Genomic DNA, 18,092 nt, shown 5'->3' with positions numbered 1-18,092 from the left:
CATGGGCCGGTGTTTCAGAAAAAAAACTAACGCTGACTTTTTTTGACCAATGCATTACACCGGCACTAACCCAGCGCCGCCGATTAAGCAAAACAAAACAAAACGAATGTACAGTTTTATGGGCCGTTAAGACAAAAAAAGAAAAAAAGTATGGGATGCATCAGCCCAAAAAGCACGTTGGCCCACTGGGAATCTCCCGGTAGTCCCGATGGCCAGATGGATCTACATGCCTGGACGTCACACTTTAAATCCTACCTGTTGCCTTTCATCCACTTATTTAGCTGCTGTCTCATCAATTGACATGCCATCTCCTTTTCCCTCTTTCTTTTTCTATTTTTAGCCCCCGCCAGCTTTTTTGCTTTATCCATCTTTTTCGACGACAACTCACTACTCGTACCTGCTGCTCGCTCAGCGCTCACGGCGCCCACGCCCGCTCGCGATATTAAGTACAACAAAAAATAGCTTACTCAGACCATTTTCAGGAAAGGGGTGTTTCATTATGACACAGGCTACATTTTACTCAAGCAACATTAAATAAACTGCATTTTTATCTCACTTTCAACAATTAATGGTGCTATTTTGGTTCAAAATAAAATATGGTAACTTTTGCTTATATTTAGGATGAACATAATTAGCTGGACTGGGCCCCAGAAAACGTTCCCCTTTATCCCCCCTTATGGACGGCCCTGTGTGTGTGTGTGTGTGTGTGTGTGTGTGTGTGTGTGTGTGTGTGTGTTCTTTCGTGTTTGTTTTGCTTGTGTTAAGGCAGACAGCAACAAGACGGTGGGTTTGTTTAGTCTCATAAACATTGAACAACAACCTCAACAGAAAGAAAGTCAAGAGATGTTCAGATACAACCATAATCACAGAGAGACAAATGGATAAGCAGATATGAGTGTGAGGGACGACGCGTCTCTCTGCTCATGTGTGACTTTTATGTTTTCTGGTTTCTTGTCATGTTGTGTTGGTTTAGACAAACACGGATTCAAAGACGAATGAAACTCAGACAGACAGAAAATGAGAGTTACAGAGTTACAGTTAGTCTTGAGAATTTTGTCAAGCCTGTCATTTGAAGATGATCTTAAGATGATCATAAACTTCTGGTACTTCTCACGCGGACTTCCCAACATACTTATGTATATGTCAAGTGATTTAAAAAGTGAGTTAAAAGTGTTTAAATTATTAGTATTTTTCTTCAACACACCTATTGTCACGGTGTGGGTTTTGTGTCTTGTTCTTGTCTGTCATGTGTTCCCCTGTCTTCATGTTTAGCTGTCTCCCATTATGTTGATTAGTCTTCCCAGCCTCCCAGGTGTTTCTTATTTACCACGCCCCCTTGTTATCTTGTTTAGCTTGGTTGTCTGTGTATTTAAGCCCTGTGTTTTAGTTCAGTCATTGTGAGTTATTGATGTCGTTAGGTTGCATGTTCTTTGTTCTGTTCCGAAGTCTGAGTCTATGTCAAAGTTCTAGTTTATTTAATAAAAACACTGCTGCACTTGGATCCTGCTTCTTGCTTCCTGCTCTGCATCGTAACACCTATCTTTTCACTTCAGAAGACATTGATTCATCCACTGGGGTTGTATGGATTACTGTCACGACCGATATGTGTAGTTTTATTAAGCGTCAGCTGAGTGGCATTTTTAATTTCCTAAAAAATTGCATTTGTGTTTATCTGAAGAAAGAAAGTCATATACATTAGGGAAGGCATGAGGGTGAATAAATGTTGAGTACATTTTCCTTTTTGTTTGAACTATCTCTTTAACTTTTCTTTTGTAGTATTTTTTTATTTATTTATTTATTTTTCATTATATAGAGAAAATTAACACGTTTCAATGGTAAGAAAACAAACCAAGCTTTCAAGAATTTCACATTTCAGGACTGTAAACTGTGTAAGAACGCCAAAACAGTTGGTGTGTTTTGAGGCAGTTCACTGGGGCTCTTTTTGGGCCTATGAGGTTTTTATTGGCCTCTAAAGGCCCAACTGTATCTCAGCACCATAATATCATACACACATGGGGCTCTTTGTGTGTGTAAATGACAAACACCCTGGAGCTCAGGGTTTCCACATCAACACCACTCGTTACTAGTCAATGAAACACATCAGGCATCAGGTCAAAATACTGAAAAACAATCAAACTGAATGCCTGTGTGTGATTCAGAAACATTATGATGTCAATATGTATCAAAAAGCATTTTGTCCATATACTACAAAAACACACTACAAAATGCTATAATACATACAATACAAAAGAAAATGTCAAAAAGAAAAGATAAATGCAAATCTGGCTGCAGGTCTGGGAGGTCCTGTCATGACAAACCAGTATAACAGGACAAAGACATCAACATAACATCTAAATAACTAAACAATTCTGTCTCATTGTTTTTATTATATCAAACTTTTTTTTAATGGTGTGTAAATGTATGCTTTTGCAATGTAAAACTTTTACCAAGCCAACAAAGCCACTTGAATCTTGAATCTATTAACCTTACTTATAACAATGTAAAACAAAAGATGTATAGAACAAAACAAGTGTATGCGTGCCAATTAATTCAAAAAGTTAAATTAAATAAAAAACAAGAAACATACACAACCAAACCTAAATGCTGATACTGTATGTGTGCCTACAGACAAGCCAAGTTTGAAAAGGCTGTGAGTTTGAGACTTTTGCTTTCTCTCTCTTTCAGTTTCTCTAGGTCAGAATGAGGATGTTACTGGTGACACAACATATTTGCCTTCTCACTCACCCTCTTATCTAGTCTGACAACAATCCTGTGTCTATTTGTGTTTCTCCTCCCATCAGTCTCTATCTCCTCCCATCTGATCATCAGAGAATATCAGCCTCAGTCTCTCAGAACTTAGTCTGTCAGGATGAAAACAAGAGAGAGGAACTATGAAGCAGAAATGTTTCAGTTGAGGATCAGGATCCGGAACACAACCTTTTCCTAGAGGAGTTTAAGAAATGACACTTCCCTCTCATTCTCATGTAAGTCTGAGTACATTTACTCAATTCCTTCACTGCTGTTCATTTCACTCATAGGATCAAACATCACAAAACACATACAGCGGGGGAAATAAGTATTGAACACGTCATCATTTTTCTCAGTAAATATATTTCCAAAGGTGCTATTGACATGAAATTTTCACCAGATGTTGGTAACAACCCAAGTAAGCCATACATACAAAGAAACAAACAAAAATAAGTTCAGAAATTAAGTTATGTGTAATAATGTGAAATGACACAGGGAAAAAGTATTGAACACATGAAGAAAGGGAGGCGCAAAAAGGCATGGAAAGCCAAGACAACTGCTGAAAACTTACAGTAATTAAAAAGCAATGCAGCCCCCTGTCAGTGGAAATTAATAACAGCTGGTTCAGTCCCAAATGATGGCCTACAAAAAGGTCTCATTGCCAAGGTGTCACACAAGACACATCTCATGATGGGTAAAAGCAAAGAGCTGTCTCAAGACCTTCGCAACTGTAAGAATTGATAAATTAGGAAATTCCAGACCCTGAGTCTGAGTTTGATCTCTTAGCCTCACGTATTTCCTAAAGTTGGTTTGCATCTTCTCTCTATTCCAGAGCATTTGATGTTTTGTATCGATTATCTTTGAATTGATTATGAAATTGGCATGATACATTTACCTGACATAATAAATTGTTACATTTGATTATTCTAACTGACTTTGATATTATTTTCATTGAAGAGTTAAACGGAATAGTCAAACATTCACTCATGATTAATGATCCACAGATATCATTAAAACCCTTTCATTTATGGAGTCAGATGAAATAAACGAGAGAATACATAACTAAATGTATTGTAAATTTAACCAACCAATACTTTGCATGAGTGAGGACAGAACACGTGATACCTTCCCCGTGTATTGGCGAACCGGCAGATTGGACCAATATAGCGGGCCTTACAAAATGGTGACCACGAGATGTGATCTCAAAACAGATCAAAACAGTTTCACGAGAAACGTCCTTTCCAGCAAGTATTGGGATTTTAAAATCAACAAGAGGTTTGAACATCTTCTCTTTCTTCCGCGGTTGTGGTAAGTCAATTTTCTTTGCATTTTTAGAAGTGTTGAAGAAATGTTTGCACTGTTTACGGGTCGGAATTAAAGCCCTTTGTTTAGAAGTGTGATGCGGCAGCCAGATGAAGAATGATTAGATTTTAAAGATCTCCTTGTTTTGCCTAAGCAACAGGAAGCGAAACCTAAAGTGAGAATAACATCTTCCAAATAATTAATAACTCGATGAAGAGCTGAAAAAGTAAAGCCTAAAAAGTTTTAAAATCAGCCACATGTTTTCCAGCCATTGTTGTATCTGGGCTTGTTAACAAACCAGCAACACGTGAAGAGAATGAGCAAACTAACAAGAAACAGAGAAAGAAAAATCTACGTTTGTAAACAATCGGAAAACACGTGATTTTATAAATAAAAAGGCAGATCAATGCATTGTTTATGAAAGGAACATTTTGGGAAAACAGGATGATATGATTTACAGGCTAAAACTCAAATATCAAGGATAATGTTAAATGCTATTGTCAATGCTAAGCCATGCTGCACCCAAGGCTAATGCTAAATGCTATTGTCCATGTTGCTTTCAAAACGTTCAAGGCTAATGCTAAATGCTAAAGCCATACTGCATCCAAAACGCTTAAAGGTGCTCTAAGCGATGCCGGGAGTCATAACTTCTTGTTGACATTCGAATTGTTGTCAAACAAAACGGAGGCTAGCTAGACCCTCCCTCCTCCTCATCCCGTCTCTCCTCATCCCGTCTCCTCCCTCCTCCCCTCCCTTCCGGCATAAAGGAAAGTCAAAGTAGTCACTAAAAACAAAGTTAAGTTTTACTGATACTTCTTTCAATGTGTAATGTCACCAAGTTAGATAAATGCTTTTATATATTGCAGAACAGAATGCAGAAAAAGAGAAACATTATCTTAAAATCGTTTCGCCACCTGAGGTTATAACTATAGCTCCCATACAAGGATGCAATAATAGCAAGATAACGTTAGCTTCGCGTTTCACAGTGAGCATAAACAACGGCGGCGTTGTAAACAAATTTAGTCAAAGTTGTCAATAGCCTATAAATGAACATTCAAATTCATAACAAACAGTGGGTGAAAACAATCATTCACACAAATTGTCTTGAATTTGCTTGATCATTTACAATAGAGATTGATCGCTGCTAGAAACATATGTTGTATTCACCAAAGTTAACGCTGACTGCATAGTTCTAGCTAATTACATCCTTGTGCTGGTTTGGCGAACATGAACGTTAGTTCAGAAATAAAAATGGATTTACCTGTTCTGCAAAAACAGAGCAACTGAATGTCGGATTGGAAGCCCTTCTGCCGGCGGAGTTCTCGCACCTTTCAAAGGCTTTTCTGATGTAAATTCGGTACTTTGCACGTCCCTTATCCTCGTCCCTTATCCTTGTCCCTCTTCTTTGCAATTTGTTCATCGGAACGTCGTCTCTTTGGTCGTGTGTCGGCCATAATTCAAACTTCCCTCTTCATGCTTCTCTCTCCTCCACACCCCCTTCATGTGTACACGCACTAACCCCCCAAACCACACCCCTCAAATACATCTTGTCGGTGATTGGCTGGAGCACTGTTTGTTGTGTTTCGTGGTGCAGGTGAGCCCAATTTGTTTTTGTTGCCGTTTGTGGAGCCTGTGGTGTCTAGAGAGACCGCGTTTTTTTTCATAGTGTGTTCAGGGGACAGGCAGCTAGCGGATAGTGAGGAGATGTTTGCTGTATGTGACAAAAAATGTTTTGGCCTAAAAAACGCGTGGCATCGCTTAGAGCACCTTTAAGCTTTGTTTTGTGTCGCTGTCTGACTGGTAGGCCCAAAAGCCACATTGAAAACATTAATATCCTATACTAAACCTAAACTAATCTTGACAAACTCTATATTGCATTTAAAAGCTTAAACTTTAAATCCGATGGGATTAAAAAGTATGCAATAATTCTGTGAATTTTCAAATTTGAAATTGTGCTTAACACATCGTGCACATAGAACACAATTTGGTTGTTTGTGCTACAACATGCACATAGGCTAATTTAAAGTTTATTTTTTAAACACAGGATTGCTTTACTGTAAGTGTATTTGAAACACTTAAGCAAAGGTGATATAGATGTTGTATTCTATTGCTTTGCTGTGAGTGTATTTGGAACACTTAGGTAAAGGTTGTAGATGTTGTATTCTAGGCCATTGTAACGACAATGAGAAGAAATCAACCACAGACTAATTTTCTTCCAGAAAATTAATTCAAACTCTCTACTTCCTGCCGAACAAAACAGAAGATTGGTTCAGAACGTCAAATGATCCTCATCACTCTGGCTATTTAAAAGAGCCTCCCCCCAACACTAACTAAATAACTGGTCAATGGCTAGCTTTGTGGCCAACTACGGACTGGTTAAGATAAAGACAGTGTCCTCACAGTCCAGAGCCATAAGTCACCCATCCTGGCGCCACAGAGTCTGCAAAAGACCCTTCTAATGACCAAACCAACGAAAACCCCCAACTAAGAACTTTTATGAGCCCAGCTAAAGGAAGAACTTGTCAATATGAGGGGTTTTTTAAAAGACAAATTGGTTCAGAAATGACACCACAGCATTCCTGACCCCTCCTCCTTAAGACCTCTGAACAGAACAAACAGTGTTCTGTCTCTTCAAACCAGAGAACTGATTCTTACCAATAAACTACATAAAATCATTTAAGAACAATTCTCAATGGACTTACAATCAAACAATCACGCAACTACATAATCCTGTGTGTTTCCACCACTTATATGCATATTCTAATAAGATATGCTTTAATCCCATATAATTCATGTAATTGTTATAATTATTAGGTGTGTGAATGACAGTGTGTACTGTTTCATATCAATGCTATCTTACGAACACAACTAGCAAGATGGCTTGAATGATATCGGTGTAATATGTTTTGATCTTCTTTTAATTAGAAATCATGTCTAAACTGTGGCCTCTGTCCTCTCTGCTTAAAAGTTAGAGAACACACCAACACTCCAGATTTACGATGAGACAAAGCCAGTGTCTAATTGGTCCGCTCTCTTCAGGAGGGGGGACAAACTTTTAGTTAAAACCTTAGACCCAAAAACTAAGCTCTCGCTCTCGCTGCTCTAAAAGCTCTAAGCTCTCTAAGTTCCGGCAGACTAGTACCATGTAACAAACGAGCAGAAATAACCCAAATCAAGATCTGTAGAACATGGGTTAAACAGTTTCATTCAAGCCGTCTTACTACTCTCGTCTAAGTCTTCTTTTCTTTTCTAAGTCTTCCTTTATTTTCCGATTGAAAGTCTCGGTTTTAAGTTAAGTTTTGCTGCAAAGTTTCGTTCCACGATTCGCGGCTGCAACGCACGCTTTCAACTTCAAAGACTCATTCAACCATCAGCAACCGCCAGCCACACGTGACTGGTTCTCGCCCCATCTATCCATGCACAAGGAGACCACAGCCGACGAACGAACCCGGGTGAACCCTCTGTTACGCAACGAAGGGAATTCCCAAAAAGGAACGAGAAGACAAGCAAGTAACCTCCAGACTGAAAGCTAAACTGGTGTATTTATATAACTTTAATAACCTGCCTAAAACGATAGAAGGGTTAAATTAATGTTTGATGGTTCGTTCAGGTCATGTCTAAGTGCATTATGGAATCGTGAGATTTCATCCTTTCACTCTTAAACCCACTCTTTCCTCACTCTCTTCCTTTCTGCAACTCGTATGAATATGTGTGTGTGTGTGTGTGCGTGTGTGTGTGTTTGTGTTAGACATTAGCTGTACGTGTTAGTATATAATCAATAAAGTATTGTTTGTATTTGAAAAGAGATTGCTTGTGTATGTGCTTATCAAATTTTATTGTCTTGAACTTCGATCAAAAGTTACCTATGCTGTTACCCTATTTCTTAATTTACTGTTAGGGGGTTATTCTTTCTTGGCCAGGAAGATATTATATTTCCTAGAGTTAATAATTGTTTATGCTTTCTGTTCATTGGATGAACTGTAAATTATCATATTATTGATTCTGTTACAGTAAATAATTGAAAATAATTAAATTATTAATTATTGATCATAATTCGTTATGAATAATAATTAATAATATTTATACGTGGGCGTATAAACGCTACATTTATGGTGGAGACGAATGCGGGAAGTTTAACCTAAAATTGTAAGCATATACGAAGTAATTATCTTTTCGAGAGAGATCCGGACCTCTGAGTCTGTGTGTGACGTATGCAGCGCGCGCCGCGCGCTCTGTTTGAATGACTGTCTGCTGAGTGAATACACAGAGAGCTGTTACTCTAGTCTAGGCTGCCTGCCTATTTTTATTTTATTTTAAACTGCAGTAAAATAACCCAAGATATAAGATCTCACACAACGACAAGGTAACAATTGAGCGTGTCCCTCGATTCTGAAATACTTTAATTATAGCTTAAGACATCTGCGTGTTCCAGAGTCTTTCAAATAGCTATAACGTTATGTGTGTTTGTATCAGTCAGAGAGCTGAATGAAATTAAAACTGCAGTAATTAAAATAACCATGTAAAGGACGGACGAGCGTGTCCCTCGTCTAACTTGAACGTTAGTCCTTATTTATCTGATCGTCACTCAGTGCGTGTTCCACTGGGACGAATATTCTCACAGATTAGTCTTTATTTCTCAGATTGTCAGTGCGTGTTCCACGGCAATCCCCGTGATAAACTATAAGCTTATCTGTGTCTGTTCAATTAATTCTCGTGTAAACACTGCGTATGTCCGAGTGTAGTTGAATAGGAATTATTTAAAGTTGTGTTCAAGTAAAGCTTGACGTTGAAACTCAACCAACAGTTAAAAACCCTGTTGTTTTTGCGTGCTCAGATAACATTGCACAGAGACGATCCGCCGAGATCGTTTGTTCCATCTATTACAGCACAAAGCTGTCCTTTAAAGTTAATCACTCTTAAACAACCGAGTGAAGCCCCACGTCGTAAAAACAGCTACGAGTGGTGTCCTTTATTTGTATTTTTGAAATGCGCCGACATTTCATATAATATGATCGACGTGCATATTCTTTGAACATTGTTTGAAATGTGCCGAAATTTCATGTAACTTAACATGCATTACTGTTTACGAGCTGCAATTCACAAGTTCGCCCACTAGAGTTTGTTTTGTCGCCATAGTTACAATCGTGACACGGAAGTCTTAACCAACGCTTCCGGGGGAACTCGGACCCCACAGCAAAGCCCGTCTGGCCACAGTGTAAACAAACTGAAACAAACCCATTTGTGGCTAAGCTAAGCTAAGCTAAAGCTAAGCTAGGTAGTTGTTTACATTGAGGCCTAACCTATACTAAAGCCTTAAGCATTATTTACGGTTGTCATTGACAGTGGTTAAATACAGTGTCTGTTTGAACAACGTTAAAGGGATTTAACCATTTAAACACCTTGATGTTTACACCTGTTGGTCTTTTCTTCTTTCCTATTTGACCTGTCTCATATTATACTTTACCCATATTTTTCTGCGAAAAGGAAATTTCGGTTCACAATTATTAATTTCATTTACCTGCATTTTACTTGAAAAGAAAATACTGGTTTATGATTATTAATTGTCAAATTTTAATTTGATTTAAAAAGGGTTTAAATTCTATTTTCCTAAACAGGTAATTTCTAATGATTTCTCGATTTATTTTTAATAAATCTAATTTCATAATTTTTCCTAATTCTAAAATTCTCTTTTAGATTTAATCACTTCAGGTGAATACATTTTTGAACTTTGAAAGCTTGGGAGTAACACACCTGAGCCTCAATAGGAGACATTGGTATCTCACTACAAGTGTCAAATAAATCAGAGATAACCCTCTCTTACAAAGTTTTATTTTTGAATGTTTAGTTGTTGGCAACTATCAATTCTACACTCGTAGTTCGACACAAAGGCTTCAGAGCCATTTGTGGACCCAATCTCCTTTCACTCCTTCCTCTTCCTTCTTTACACGTCTTTCCTGTTCTGTCCTGCTTTATTCCATCCCCTTTCTTCACATTTGTAGGAAACAAACCTGGAAGAACCATCAATCGAGTCTAAAGAAAGAGAAAGATAATTTTTCCAAAGAAAACAATTAATAGGTATTTGATTTGTAATCAAACCCTCTCTTGTTCTCCATACTCTCTCTGTTTTGTAAACACAATTTACAATTTAACATCTTATCCAAGATAAATTAACAGAGACAAGTGTTGAGCAACTGTCGCCTTCATAGCATCCCAGCTGTAAGCAGTCCAACTGACGGTGTGTGGTGTCAATCCTGTAAAACTCGGAAAAAGGTATCAGCATTATTATTGTATTATTTTTCCTTGTAAACATAAACAATAATATTGTTTACCTTTCTGGAAACAGATTCTCACCGATAGGCAGCATTTATGAGAAAAATAATATTTATCCTACTTAAGAATTTTCTTTCTTGTTTTAGTGAAATTGGTTTTAACCTCTCTCTCTTTTCCCCTTTCTCAGTTGAGTGAAACATCACGAGTTTAAACCAGTTTTTCATTGATAGGAAATATTTATAAAAATATTTCTCCCACTGAAAAAAAAAAAAAAAATCCTTGCAATTGAGATTTGTTTTAACCTTTTCTCTCTCTTTCTCTCACTTAGTTGAGTGACAAAGTTTCCACATCACTAGCCTACCTGTCTACACTGAGACCAACACTTAGACATTACAACACTTCACTATTGTTGTACAGTCACTGAAACGACACTTAGCTGTTCAACCACATAGGCTTACACCCCACACAGATCTGTGTCAGTCTCTTCACCCCAGCGTGCCAACATGCCGTGGACGACAAACCCCACCGACGTGGACGCCTGGCTCAGAGGCATTACGGACTGCCTCACACCAAAGACAATTGAACTGTTATTATTTTTAATAATAATCATAATTCTGAGAAGATTCCTGACACATGATTCAAGCCAGAATCAAAACCACAACCACGTGGAACTAACCAAGAATATCTGTTCCCTAAGCAATGCCTTCACAGCCCAGCTGACACGTGCCCAGAGCCGCATGGACAAGCTGGAAGTGAAAGTCCAGGACGACTTCAAGCGTCAGACCACTGAGTTCCTGAGGGAGCTGATGCACACCCAACGCTGCACAGACCAGCTCAAAGCGAAAGCTCAAGTGCCTGACGAAGTGGAGCAAGAAACAAAGAAACAAGTTGACAAGCTCCAAGAAGCCCTTGCAGCCACTGAAAGTGACAAACAAGAATTAAAGACTGTCCAGAAACACCTGGTAAACCAACTCCAGTCTGCTGAACATCAGCTAGAGAAAGCTAAAGCTGACATTGAAGATAAGAACTCTGAAATGAATGCTCTGAAAGACCACCTGGAAAGGTGCAATGCTGAAATCAACCATCTGACCCAACAGCGAGATGACGTCAACGACGAGCTCTACGCGGTCAGAGATGAACTCCAGCACATTTTCCAACAGAAACCAGAGCCAAGAAGGGAGAGACCTCCCTCAGCATCACCACTGCCGAGCAGGACAGAGTCCTCCATCCAAGAACTGCCATACAGTGAAAGAAGTGAATGGCCACAACCCAAAACGTCACAGGCCTTCACCACAGAACCGTTCACTGCCAACAAGCAACGAGAGCTCATCCAGGCAGACTCCAGAGCTGCACCGGCGATGACCTTTAAAGATCTCAACAAGCTGGTTAAGAATATCACTCCGTTCAACCCGAACTCCACGGAATGCCCGGACATCCAGTCCTACATCCGAGATATCAACTTCCACCTAGAGGTGAGACCTCATGTGACTGACAGAGACAGGTTCTACCTCCTCAGATCGACATCCAGTTCAGAGGTACGAAGCTTCCTAGACCGACAACCTGCTCATGTCAAGTCAAACTACCAACTGCTATGTAAGACACTGATAAAAGAATTCATAGGCCCAGAGTCAGAACACGGTGTGTTAATCGCCTTGGAAACCAAACAAGGTCGACACGAGACTCCCCAAGCATACTACCACCGTTTTCGACAAGCCTTCTTTGGTGCACATAACTCACCTGAACAAGAAGAGGATGTGAACTTCAAAAACCTCTTTCTGAGAAACCTGCACCCCGGATTAAGTCATCATCTTGGTCTCGAGGCCTGCGCAGACACAATGACAATTCAACAGTTACGTGACCTGACCCACAAGGCCCACATCAAACAGAAGATGTCCTCAAAGAAAGGTTTGAAAACATCCACAGTTTCAAACTCCTTCAGCCAAGACACAAGCCTTGCACTGGAAGACAACCAGTGGCATGACAACACCACAGTTCTTCGTAAGAAGCACAGAGAACGTGATTCCCATGCTGATGACATATACCACACCAACCACATGGAAAAGCCATGGGACCAGCCACGCTTCTCAGGAAACCCACCTCGGCACAACTCAGTTAAGCACAGCACTGAGTATGCCCAAGAACAAGACAGTTTACCCTCAGAAGATATGGAGCAACTAATGAGGCGACTGGAAGTGTTCTTAGAAAACAGGCTGAACACGGAAGACCACTGATTCATCTGATGCACCTTCATAATGAAGATGACAACCACTTGTTCTACAACAACACAGAACAGAGTGGTCTCTCACAGTCAACCACTGACAAACACCCAGAGGTACCAGAAAACACCATCCTGGCTACCCATCACTCATAAAGAAACCACCAAACGAGCTCCAAACTCAAGAACCATATGTGTGCTACAGAAACAACAGTAAGCCCAGAACGTCAGAAAGTCTGTCACAACCAAAAGGTATCATCGGAGGAATGCAACAACGGAGACCAAGTTTTGCACCACAGCTTCATCCAGCCATGCCAAACTGCCTCCCAATGTCTGCCAGAGAACTTCCTGCCTTACTGGTTTGACTCCCAGCAGATCACAGAAGATCCCTTTTCCAAGGCAAAGAGGCAACAAGCTCATCAAAGCTAAGCCATCAAGCAAAGGGGGGAGCAAAACAGACTGAAACAGATCTGACCATACATACATACATGCATACATCCCTAATACATACATACATACACTACACAACATCCCTAACATACTCACTAACATACAGAAGTTAACCGCCTCTACTGTGCAAAACATTCAACAAACATGTTTTCCCCCACAGGTAGAAACTAACTTCAGAAACTAGCTTAACAACTTAGCTACACTTACCATAGGAAACATGGCAACTAACTACTCATCCAACAAGTACACCTGAGAACACCTATCATTACATCATGATCCCTGACACCTTAGCTGTGCAACAGTAGTTACAATTCATATCAGGAGGAACACTCAACTGCTTTGTTTTGTTTTACCTCTTCCTTCCTTCCTTTTCTTCTTTTATTAGGTAAAATGCCTGTCCGCCCCATAAGGGTCAAGGTCACAATAATAGGATTGACACACCACGCCTAATATTTGTAAGTCACCTCAAAACGAATGTGAGCCAGAGAACTCCCTGCATCATTCGAATCACAAATTGAAAGGTAAATTGGTCTAAACCTAGAACAATTTAGAAGAGAATAAAACAAACAAATCAAATTTAGTCACAAAATTAATTAATCACCGTCCCAAAACAAATTAGGATAACGTCCTAAAATTGAACTAAACTTTAGTCAACGTGATTAACTATATTGAGAGAGTGAACCTGTTTATGCCTAGGTAATCTAATGCCCTGCACCAGTAAAGTGACCAGTCATGGAGGTGTTGTCTTGTTGTTTGCTGTTTGTGTTTGCTTCCTCTACCCATTTCTCCAGCGTTCACCGATGTCTTATACTCAACACATCGTCGACCGAAGGGGGGATATGTAACGACAATGAGAAGAAATCAACCACAGACTAATTTTCTTCCAGAAAATTAATTCAAACTCTCTACTTCCTGCCGAACAAAACAGAAGATTGGTTCAGAACGTCAAATGATCCTCATCACTCTGGCTATTTAAAAGAGCCTCCCCCCAACACTAACTAAATAACTGGTCAATGGCTAGCTTTGTGGCCAACTACGGACTGGTTAAGATAAAGACAGTGTCCTCACAGTCCAGAGCCATAAGTCACCCATCCTGGCGCCACAGAGTCTGCAAAAGACCCTTCTAATGACCAAACCAACGAAAACCCCCAACTAAGAACTTTTATGAGCCCAGCTAAAGGAAGAACTTGTCAATATGAGGGGGTTTTTAAAAGACAAATTGGTTCAGAAATGACACCACAGCATTCCTGACCCCTCCTCCTTAAGACCTCTGAACAGAACAAACAGTGTTCTGTCTCTTCAAACCAGAGAACTGATTCTTACCAATAAACTACATAAAATCATTTAAGAACAATTCTCAATGGACTTACAATCAAACAATCACGCAACTACATAATCCTGTGTGTTTCCACCACTTATATGCATATTCTAATAAGATATGCTTTAATCCCATATAATTCATGTAATTGTTATAATTATTAGGTGTGTGAATGACAGTGTGTACTGTTTCATATCAATGCTATCTTACGAACACAACTAGCAAGATGGCTTGAATGATATCGGTGTAATATGTTTTGATCTTCTTTTAATTAGAAATCATGTCTAAACTGTGGCCTCTGTCCTCTCTGCTTAAAAGTTAGAGAACACACCAACACTCCAGATTTACGATGAGACAAAGCCAGTGTCTAATTGGTCCGCTCTCTTCAGGAGGGGGGACAAACTTTTAGTTAAAACCTTAGACCCAAAAACTAAGCTCTCGCTCTCGCTGCTCTAAAAGCTCTAAGCTCTCTAAGTTCCGGCAGACTAGTACCATGTAACAAACGAGCAGAAATAACCCAAATCAAGATCTGTAGAACATGGGTTAAACAGTTTCATTCAAGCCGTCTTACTACTCTCGTCTAAGTCTTCTTTTCTTTTCTAAGTCTTCCTTTATTTTCCGATTGAAAGTCTCGGTTTTAAGTTAAGTTTTGCTGCAAAGTTTCGTTCCACGATTCGCGGCTGCAACGCACGCTTTCAACTTCAAAGACTCATTCAACCATCAGCAACCGCCAGCCACACGTGACTGGTTCTCGCCCCATCTATCCATGCACAAGGAGACCACAGCCGACGAACGAACCCGGGTGAACCCTCTGTTACGCAACGAAGGGAATTCCCAAAAAGGAACGAGAAGACAAGCAAGTAACCTCCAGACTGAAAGCTAAACTGGTGTATTTATATAACTTTAATAACCTGCCTAAAACGATAGAAGGGTTAAATTAATGTTTGATGGTTCGTTCAGGTCATGTCTAAGTGCATTATGGAATCGTGAGATTTCATCCTTTCACTCTTAAACCCACTCTTTCCTCACTCTCTTCCTTTCTGCAACTCGTATGAATATGTGTGTGTGTGTGTGTGCGTGTGTGTGTGTTTGTGTTAGACATTAGCTGTACGTGTTAGTATATAATCAATAAAGTATTGTTTGTATTTGAAAAGAGATTGCTTGTGTATGTGCTTATCAAATTTTATTGTCTTGAACTTCGATCAAAAGTTACCTATGCTGTTACCCTATTTCTTAATTTACTGTTAGGGGGTTATTCTTTCTTGGCCAGGAAGATATTATATTTCCTAGAGTTAATAATTGTTTATGCTTTCTGTTCATTGGATGAACTGTAAATTATCATATTATTGATTCTGTTACAGTAAATAATTGAAAATAATTAAATTATTAATTATTGATCATAATTCGTTATGAATAATAATTAATAATATTTATACGTGGGCGTATAAACGCTACACCATGTATCCTGTGTAAACTGAATTAAACACGTGTGTCTATGCTAAATTTGGTGGCTATAATGTGATTCACAATGAATTTGAAAATCAGAAACTGCGAACGCATCTCATTAATCCTGAAACAAAAACCTTTTCATATTTAAGGCTTCAGAGAACGAAATATTGTCACGTTTGAACTCATTCTGGATTGCTCTGCAATTATTTTCCAAAAATAGATTACCGGATTCGTATATTTCCAGAAGCCTGCGTTAGACATTAGTGGCGACAAATACTGATATCAGATTCAAGTGTACTTGATCAAAGAGAGTTATTTCCGTCCAGAATCAGCAAATGCTGTTTGATCAACCTGGATTCGGGTGCGTTCCATAACCTCTGTTCTAATTTAAATGTTCCTTTAGATATGTGTACGTGGTTATACCACGGGCTTGACTAAACTAAAGCCATTTTAAGAAAAGTAAGTTGATCGACTAACGTCCTTTAATGGTGGTCATGACCTCTACTAAAGTGAAACAATTTAATTAAGTTCCTGAGGTGGCATTCAAGGGGGCTATGTAAGTGTCTTGATATTTTGTACGTGTGAATACGGCACATCTCAGATATTTAGCCAATTACCTCTGTTTTGATAATCAGACTGGCGAGATTGTGTCGTGCATCCTTAGGAGAAGGACTGCAAAGCGATATAGTTTCCTAATCTATAAACGGAAAAATATAAAGTAAGAGTAAATAGAATAATCAAACGTTAAAATGGCCATTTAAAAATTGTTGCAAAACATAATGATGGCATTGGTTATAGGTGCCATTCTAAGCTTCTGAATGGTCCAGTGAGCACTTTTGGGGCCATAATACGGAAGTGGAAAGACAATAATTTCACCATAAATTTGCCTCAACCAGTGCTCCTCGCAAGATTTCTGATAGAGGAGTGAAAATAATAATCAGAAGAGTTGTCCAAGAGCCAACACCAAGTTGTATGGTGTTTTTAGGGTAATGTGCACTGCCATTTCTCCTCCAAATATGGTGTGTATTATGGCATCCAAACAGTTCAATTTTGCTCTCATGTGACCACACTATATTCTCCCAGTATTTCACTGGCTTTTCCAAATGTTGTGCAGCAAACTTTAAATGAGCTTCAACATGCTTTTTTTTCAGTAATGGAGACTTGCGTGGTGAGCGTGCATACAGGCCATGGCGGTGGAGTGCATTACTTACTGTTTTCTTTGAGACAACAGTACCTGCTATCTGCAGGTCTTTTTGAAGCTCTCCACAAGTGATCCTTGGCTCTTGGACAACTCTTCAGATTATTCTTTTCACTCCTCTATCAGAAATCTTGCGAGGAGCACTGGTCGAGGCAAATTTATGGTGAAATTATTGTCTTTCCACTTCCGTATTATGGCCCTAAAAGTGCTCACTGGACCATTCAGAAGCTTAGAATGGCGCCTATAACCAATGCCATCATTATGTTTTGCAACAATTAGGTTGCGAAGGTCTTGAGACAGCTCTTTGCTTTTACCCATCATGAGATGTGTCTTGTGTGACACCTTGGCAATGAGACCTTTTTGTAGGCCATCATTTGGGACTGAACCAGCTGAAAATTGGGGGCTTTGGAAGTATATTTACTGAGAAAAATGATGACGTGTTCAATACTTATTTCCCCCGCTATAAGACCAGCTCAGCTTATTTTTTATTGTTATGTACATTAATTAATTATTTTTTTCAGTGAAACTAGCAATATTTTGTTATCTAACCAATGAAACAGGAAGCTTTTGTCATGTCTTTTATTGATGAATTAAAGTCCAGACATGACAGACAGATGATTGGAGATACAATGAATGAGATCAGAAACATGTTCGATATTATTAATGGTGAAAATGCAGTAGAAGATCAAGTGTATTGGATATACTGTAAATTTGGGAAAGATTAACGAATATCTGCGCATGTCTGTTGACATCACTTCCATCTGATAACATCCGTAAAACACATGGCATTCAGAAATAGAAGAGTTTATAAATCTATCTGTTGAAAAGTAGCATTTCATCCTGATTATTGAAATACTGATGTGCAAAATAGTCAAATAAAACGGTGCAGATACGAGCTTGATTTATGAGCCCCATGGGTATGTGGATGTGTTCTATGTTGGTCTTATATGAATTAGCCCCAGTTGGCTGTGACTATAATAATCAGATAAGTTTGATGAATTCTGAATGAAATGCTATTTGTACAAATAATGTCATGCTTATTAGCAATGACCGTCTGTTGCTCATATTTGTGTTTGGCCTGCTGTGTTTTTGTTGTCAAATGCTTTATTTAAACTAGAATTAAAACAGAAACCTTTTAAGCA

At 39.0% G+C, this 18,092-nt stretch overlaps 1 protein-coding gene and 1 long non-coding RNA gene across 2 annotated transcripts in view; one reads left to right on the top strand and one right to left on the bottom strand.

Annotated features, from left to right (window-relative positions):
• The window catches only part of LOC311084420 (V-set domain-containing T-cell activation inhibitor 1-like), a 138,826-nt gene that overhangs the window by 58,313 nt on the left and 62,421 nt on the right, over positions 1-18,092 (bottom strand). The window lies entirely within an intron of this gene.
• LOC311084422 overlaps positions 2,828-18,092 on the top strand; it is an 81,693-nt gene continuing 66,428 nt past the window's right edge. Inside the window, exon 1 of the long non-coding RNA XR_014606517.1 lies at positions 2,828-2,984. This is a non-coding gene — a long non-coding RNA (uncharacterized lncRNA). The remainder of the gene's footprint in view (positions 2,985-18,092) is intronic.

Source organism: Abramis brama (assembly GCF_963993115.1).
Source record: "Abramis brama genome assembly, chromosome: 6".
Lineage (NCBI taxonomy): Eukaryota > Metazoa > Chordata > Actinopteri > Cypriniformes > Leuciscidae > Abramis > Abramis brama.
Note: the sequence above shows the minus strand (reverse complement) of the source record. Positions and strands in the feature narration are given on the sequence as shown.